The sequence below is a fragment of the Myotis lucifugus genome, unplaced genomic scaffold (assembly GCF_000147115.1).
Source record: "Myotis lucifugus unplaced genomic scaffold, Myoluc2.0 scaffold_95, whole genome shotgun sequence".
In the NCBI taxonomy this organism is placed as follows: Eukaryota; Metazoa; Chordata; class Mammalia; order Chiroptera; family Vespertilionidae; genus Myotis; species Myotis lucifugus.
In genome coordinates this window covers 2969189-2976242 of record NW_005871143.1, presented here as the reverse complement: position 1 = coordinate 2976242, position 7054 = coordinate 2969189, and the positions used below count along the sequence as shown (strand labels likewise).

At 39.3% G+C, this 7054-nt stretch overlaps 1 pseudogene; it reads right to left on the bottom strand.

Moving 5' to 3' along the window:
- Positions 1–3063: 3063 nt before the first annotated feature.
- LOC102421083 lies at positions 3064–6684 on the bottom strand (annotated as a pseudogene).
- Between the last annotated feature and the right edge of the window lie 370 nt (positions 6685–7054).

The following is a 7054-nucleotide window of genomic DNA, read 5'->3' as shown; positions in this document are numbered from 1 at the left end:
CCCTCCCTCTCCCTCTCCCTCACACCATGTTACCATTATTGTCAGTGGAACGAGCTGCATGCATGCCAAATCAGGTCATTCACAAATATAGAACAAACGTCTGTCACTACAGATTTACCACTATGACTAACGCATGGCCCTTCTGTCTGGGAAAAGTGTGCCCATTAGTTATGTGGGATCACAGCCCCCACAGCCTCTTAACCCTCTGCTTTAGCTTAACTGAGGGGGGCTTCTTCTAATAAACATCCGTGTGAGTATCTTTGAATGATGTTTGCAGTGGCTCCATTTGTGTTTCTAAAGTCAAGACAAAGTCAGCCTTTCCATTTAACACCGCATCGCGCCCCCCCCCCCCCCCCCCAGCATAAATACAAAGCCATTTTCCATTTTCCTGAGTTTAGGACTTAACTATAAATATTTGTTTTGACTGAGAACTTCTAGAGGATACTTGCTAAAATGAGATCACTAACAACACTCCAGGAAAGAAAATGAGCACGAACTGAGACAACTTTGCAAGAAAAAGAGCTAACTAAACATTAAACTCTATTTATGTTACTCAGAATTCTCTTTTGGACAAGCTGAAGTCATGTACTTTTACATGGCTAGAATCAGATCGACTCTCCTTTCATCAGATATTACAATAGACTTGACCACAACTAAGAAAAAGAAAAACATATGACACGAGAAAAATAGTAAAGAGGGATTAAAAAAAAAGATAAAATGAGTTTTTAAAATACCTTTTTATCTTTGAAATGGTCTTGCTTCTGAATCGTTTGGTCTGTGTGAAAGCACATCCTCCCTGAGTTTTGCAGGTAACTAAAGCAACATCAGTGATGTGTAAGCATGAATGAGAAAACTGGGAATGATGATGATAATTCAAAACCGAACATAAAATTCCAAAGAGCTGGAGTCTTTTTCTGGTCTAATAACTTCTGCAAAACATTCCAGACAAATTTTAAAGGGCCTCCAAAACCCAATATGAAAAACATAAATAAAAACACAACTACTATCCATTCAACTTTTTCTATTTTCATCGCGGAATTGTTTTTAAATGAAGGCAGCAGAAACCACAAATGTTAAAATGAGAACGTCACCTCTGTTATAACTGCCCCAGACAACCACATTAGCCAATTGACCCCTGTTACAAATGCTTCGCCAGTTAATTATTACACTATCATTATTGTTATCACCATTGTTATTATTCTGTTCTTTTCTTTGATCATTTGTTTGCTGGTTCAGCCATCATACATGGTTATAATAAAAATTCATTACCTTGTGATGGCTGTTGGGCTGCCTATGGGAAATGACTTGATAGTCTTGCAAACACTGAATCATGCAGTAAATTAACACTCATTTTCATGCACGTTTGCTTGCATGTTGATGACCTGGAAACACATGCTTACACTCCATATTTTTGCTTGTTACTCCTGATTTGTTTTTTCTGTGGTAGGAATAGAACAATATGGGCTTCCTCCAGGGGACAAAACAACACCTAACTCCGCAGCATGGAAGGGCGACAGGAGCAGATGGATGCAAACTACACTGAGAGAGGGCCAGCAGGGCACACGGAGAGGAAAAGCAGCTACCTGGCATCACACCTGGGCACTGCCAACCATCTTGGCAGTCAGCTGCCTGGGGAATGTAGGGGCCAGAAGGAGAGTAGGATCCAACAATGGCTCATAGAAAAATATTCCCTTAAGAAAGAATATTCTAGGTAGCTTGCTTCTGGGGGACCTTCGGGTTTAGAAGCTCACCCTCCCCATATTAAAGAGGGGGGGGGTATAAATAGGTGCCATTTCTTTATCAAACATCTCCTGGCTTGCTACAGTCTTTTTTCCTTTAGTTGGCAATAAGACCAAAGAAAATAGTCTTTTATTCACTAGACATCTTTCATGGTCTTTAGAGTGAGACTAGTAACAACTATTTTCTACTATGCATGGGTTTTTGGCAGGTTATCAACACTTCCTCAGCAGTGCTAATAGAACTTTCTGTGGTGATGAAAATGTTCTATATCTACACTGTCCTACTGGAGTAGCCACTAGCCATGTGTGCCTGTTGAGCACTTAAAATGAGTTAGTTTAACAGAGAAACTAAATTCCTAATTTTATATTATTTTAATCAATTTAAAATTAAATATAAATTCAATTCAAGTTTTGTTTTCCATATATATATATATATATATATATATATATATATATATATATATATATTAGAGAAAGAGGAAGGGAGAGAGAGAGAGATAGAAATACCAATGTGAGAGAAACATCGATCGGCCAGCTGTCTCCTGGATGTGCCCTGACCAGGAATAGAACCCAGGACCCCTTGGTCTATGGGACCATGCTCCAAACAACTGAACTACACTGGCCAGGACCTTAAATTAAAAAAAAATTACTTGAGAACTTAGAGAAGTATACCCTAAAAGTACATTAATATTGCTTCTTTCATTCTAGCTGAATCACGTGTGGCTAGTGACCACATATTGGACAGCACAGATCTGAAGTACACCTCTCAGAGTTGGCTGCAGACCTCGCTGGCTGTTCCTGTGTCAACTCTCTCAGCAATGTACATGTTGAATTGCCTTAACCTATCCACAAAAGACCAGGATTCAGACCAATGCTATCAATGCAAGTATATGATTACTATCTATAATCTGCTGACACACAATTGACTTTCCTCCCCTGAGCTGACCTTTTAGATTCATGTAACACTTTATCTCCCCTGGCAGTGGGCCAAAACCTCACCCAATCTCTGAAGGGTCAGCTTAGCTTAGAAACTTACAGTTTTTATAGTCTTCTTAGGTGATTGTTATTTCAAACAGTACAACATTGAATCTTACCACTTCTGCATGCATTTCAGACTGGATGCATCACCACCAATTATGACAAAGTCTGAATATGACAAAGATCAAATTTCTCTATTTCCTTCTGGCTACACCTACCCTTCCTAATTTGTCCAAACCCAGGAGGCAATGCCTTAATTTCAATAACATCTTGTATATCTTAGAGTCAACATTTGATTAAATGTGCCATCTTCATTAATCCAATAATGTTCATAACTGAATCAAATTCATCCTGCAATAGTGCAGCCATCATCATCATCATCATCATCATCATCATCATCATCTTCAAGTTTCTGTTTGTATCAATACACAAATGAACTCTATCAGACAGAAATTATAATTCCTGTTTTATGGAAAAATAAATTTAAGGAAATTTACCCAGTGTCATTCAGCTACTAATTTTCAGATATGTGCATTTTTACCAAAGCTTATAAATTCTTTTACTAAGTGGAGCTAACTACTAGCTATAGGCTCCCACTGTACCCTATGGCAATCTTTTTTTCCTGAACCAAAGTAATCTTCTTTGTTCATCTTGTTGACCATGCCATGCCCATTGTGAGATTAAAAACAAACAAACCATACATGATTGCTAACACCACCAGGTGAAAGACTATCTAGAAAATTCACAGTCTCAGAATATGACACCACAGATGACTTACTAATAACCAAAGGGGCAGGTGGCAGGCACCACATTAACCAGATGGGAATAATGGGACAAACTGACATCATGTGTCCCCTCAGGTGATGTTCTGAAAAACCACCTCACCTGAATAGTATATGTCAGAAATGTTAAACTTAAATTTAATCATGAGGAAAATCAGACAAATCTAAATTGGGGTAGATTATGGAAAAATGGTCTGGACTCCTCAAAAATGCAAATATAATAAAAGACAAAAAAAGCTTAGTGAATGGTTCTAGATTAAAGAGGCTAAAAAGATATGACAATTAAATGTAAAACCCAATTCTTGACTGGATTATGTTTTTTTTAAAAGCTAAAGGACATTTTTGGGACAATTGGGGAGAACTGAATATGAACCACTTATTAGAAAATAGAATTGCATCAGTATTAAATTTCATGAGTATGATAATTTGTTATGGCTATGTGGGAGATTATATAGAGAAGTATGTAGGGGTGAAGATATAACTAATACTAAAATGATCCAATAACAAAGAAACAAACCAATCACCCAGAAGGAGATAGAGTAAATGTGGTATATGTTAACAACTGGTCAATTTAGGTAAAGAGTATATAATGTTCATTGTACTATTTTTTTTGCAACTTTTAGATAGGTTTAAAATTTATTCAAAATAAAAAATTGGTTAAAATGAATAATAGTAGCTAATGCTTATGTAGCACTTACTGTATTCTACAGATAATCTTCTAAGCACTTTACACACATAACTCATTCAATCCTCGCAACACCCTATACAGTATATTATTATTAGTCAGATTTTACCTGTGAAACAATAGAAGCCCAGAGAGGTTAATGTCAATAGTTACCAAGGATTGAAGTTGGGATTCTGACCAGAGACAATGCAATTAACTTCTCTGATAAACATTTTTTTGGGGGGAGATGCTAGTTCTCACCACCTTTTGAGGGGTTTGAATAGGTTGTTCATTACACTTTATTGGTTTTAACACTTTGAAGTTCTTCATTGTATTCATTTAAAATTTATCTCCTAATGACTTTTATTCATTTGTTCTATTTCTACAGTGAGTACATCCAGAGAAAATCGGTTTTCCCCCGCTAGATAGAAGCTCCACAGAATTGAGAATCGATCATGTTTACTACTCTGTCCACAGACTGGAAGAATGTTTCCCAGCACATGGCAGAACTCACATGGGTGAATAAATAAGTGAACATCAGCTTTTCAAATATTTGAAGTCAACTTCTGGAAATTTTCATTCTCTCTTGAATACATTCCCGTTCCCTTCAATTGTTCTATTAATATTCTAGTCACTGTCCTGTAAAATAATTTCAGTTCTGCTAGTTTGAAAAGTTGTGGCCAGAACTGCAAATAGTCCTCCAGACTTCACTCACCACCATCATTTTCCTTATTTCAGATGGTTTCCTTTTGTTAATGGAGCCTAAGAAATCACAATTTTTTAAATGGCATTGCAGAAACTATAGAAGATACTTACTGGCAAAGATGTTAGACTGAACATACACATTAACTTTTGCTCTAGCCTAAACCCCACTAAAATAACAGGAAAGGATATTTGTTGCTTGCATAAACCCAGAAAGACAAAGATAGTGAGAGAAGAAAACAGTAATAACATTTTGGAAGCTGGAAAGCATATGCACAAATGGTAACTGACTTACCAGACCTGAGAAAGATGAAATCTTTTTTTCCCTTAAAACTGCATATTCTTTATTTTGCATACTGTAATTTCAGAACAAAATAAACAACAACAACAAAAGACACAATACACAACATCCAAACCCAATGTCAAATGTGGGAAGAGAAGGCTTGAAGCCTTTGCATCCTGCCTCAGGCAGAAAGGCAGGAGAGAAAAAGCACACGACATCAGCAGAGGAAACCAGGTGGGCTAGGACCACTCAAGTCTACTGGGGGAGCCATGAAGATAATATACAGAGGGCACAAGATAAGAAATTCCTCATCTACTTCTTCCGTGTGAGAGGCATCCTCATCATGCTCAAGGAGGGTATCTCATTAGGAATAGCAGCACTGGGTCCTTCTGCTGTCACTTCACTGTCATCAGTGCCTGCTCCTGGCTGGATCATGAGGTAGATGTGGTTGGAGTGGGTCTGGGAAAACTCGAGTGAAAAGCCAAAAGAGAGCAGCACAGTCTCAAACAGGAGTACCACATGGTCCTTAACAGCATTGTCATTCTTGTCTACCTCTGCCTTTTGCCATAGAGACTCCACAATGGAGTGGACAGGGTTGATCTTCAGGTGCTTTTTGGCCATCATGTAGCCCATAGTAGAGTTATCCCAAAGTGCCTGGGGTTTCATGATGTGCTCCATGCAACTGTTCATTCATAGTTGCTAGTCACAATGCAGCAGGGTGAAGACACAAGCCTATTGGAGATAGTCACCTTAATAACCTCCTTATCCAAGACTTCTTTCATGAGTTTGCAGAGGTTCTCCAACTTGACTTTGCTCTCTTCCATTTTCTTCTTCTCTTCATCCTCAAGTACCTCTGGGCCCTCCTTGGTAAATGAGACAAAGCTCTTCCCATCAAACCCCTTGAGCTGCTGCACTCAGTACTCATTGATATTCTCTGCCACAGGAACTACCTCAAAGCTCCACCTCCACACTGATTCCACAAAAGCAGAGTTGGCAACTTTCCCTTTGCTCTCACCAGTGATGTGCTAGATGGACTTCTGGGTCTCCTTCATGGGAGAGAAGTCATCTCCAGACTGGGAGCTGTGATAGCTCAGAAGCTCAGAAGGGCATTGCCAATTAGCAATCCGCATGGATTCCAAGCTTTAGGTTTTTAGAAAATGCCTCATGGAATTTCCTATGGTTCCTTGTCTTCCGCCAGTTCACAGAAGAGCTCAAGGCTCTTCTTAACAATGTTTTTATGAATGACCTTCAAGATTTTGCTCTGCTGGAGCATTTCTCAGGAGATGTTCAGGGGCAGGTCCTCAGAGTCAATCACACTACACATGAAGTTAAAATACTCTGGTGTCAACTCATCACATCTGTCCATGATGAACACAGGGCAGACCCAGAGTTTGAAGTTGTTGTTCTTCTTGTTCTTAAAGAGGTCAAAAGGAGCCCGATGGGGATGAGTAGCAATAACCTGAATTCCAACTGATCTTATACAGAGAAGTGCTTGATTGCCAAATGGTCTTCTCAGTCATTGGTAAGGATCTTAAAGAATTATCTGTCCTTACCAGGTAGTCACATTTGGGATCAGCTCTCCCCACCCCTGGACTGTGCCACAGTGCTGGGGTGGGATGGAGATGTAGCCTCTCTGTTCACATAGTGTATCCCTGAGTACCACTGTCTGTCTCTATAAAACCACTTGTATAGGTGCATCGGCATTCTGCTGCTTTTGTGCATGCTTGGGATGGAAACATCTTTGCAAATTCACCTTGGGTTTCATATGCTGCGTAGACAATTGACGCATCTATTGCTCTGTGCAGTCTCTCCACTGTTGTAGCAGGGTGCTGGGGAGTCAGGTCTGGCTTGGCTCTTCTGATACTCACAGACCTCAGTCTCTTCCCCCTCTCCCACCTCCTCCCTG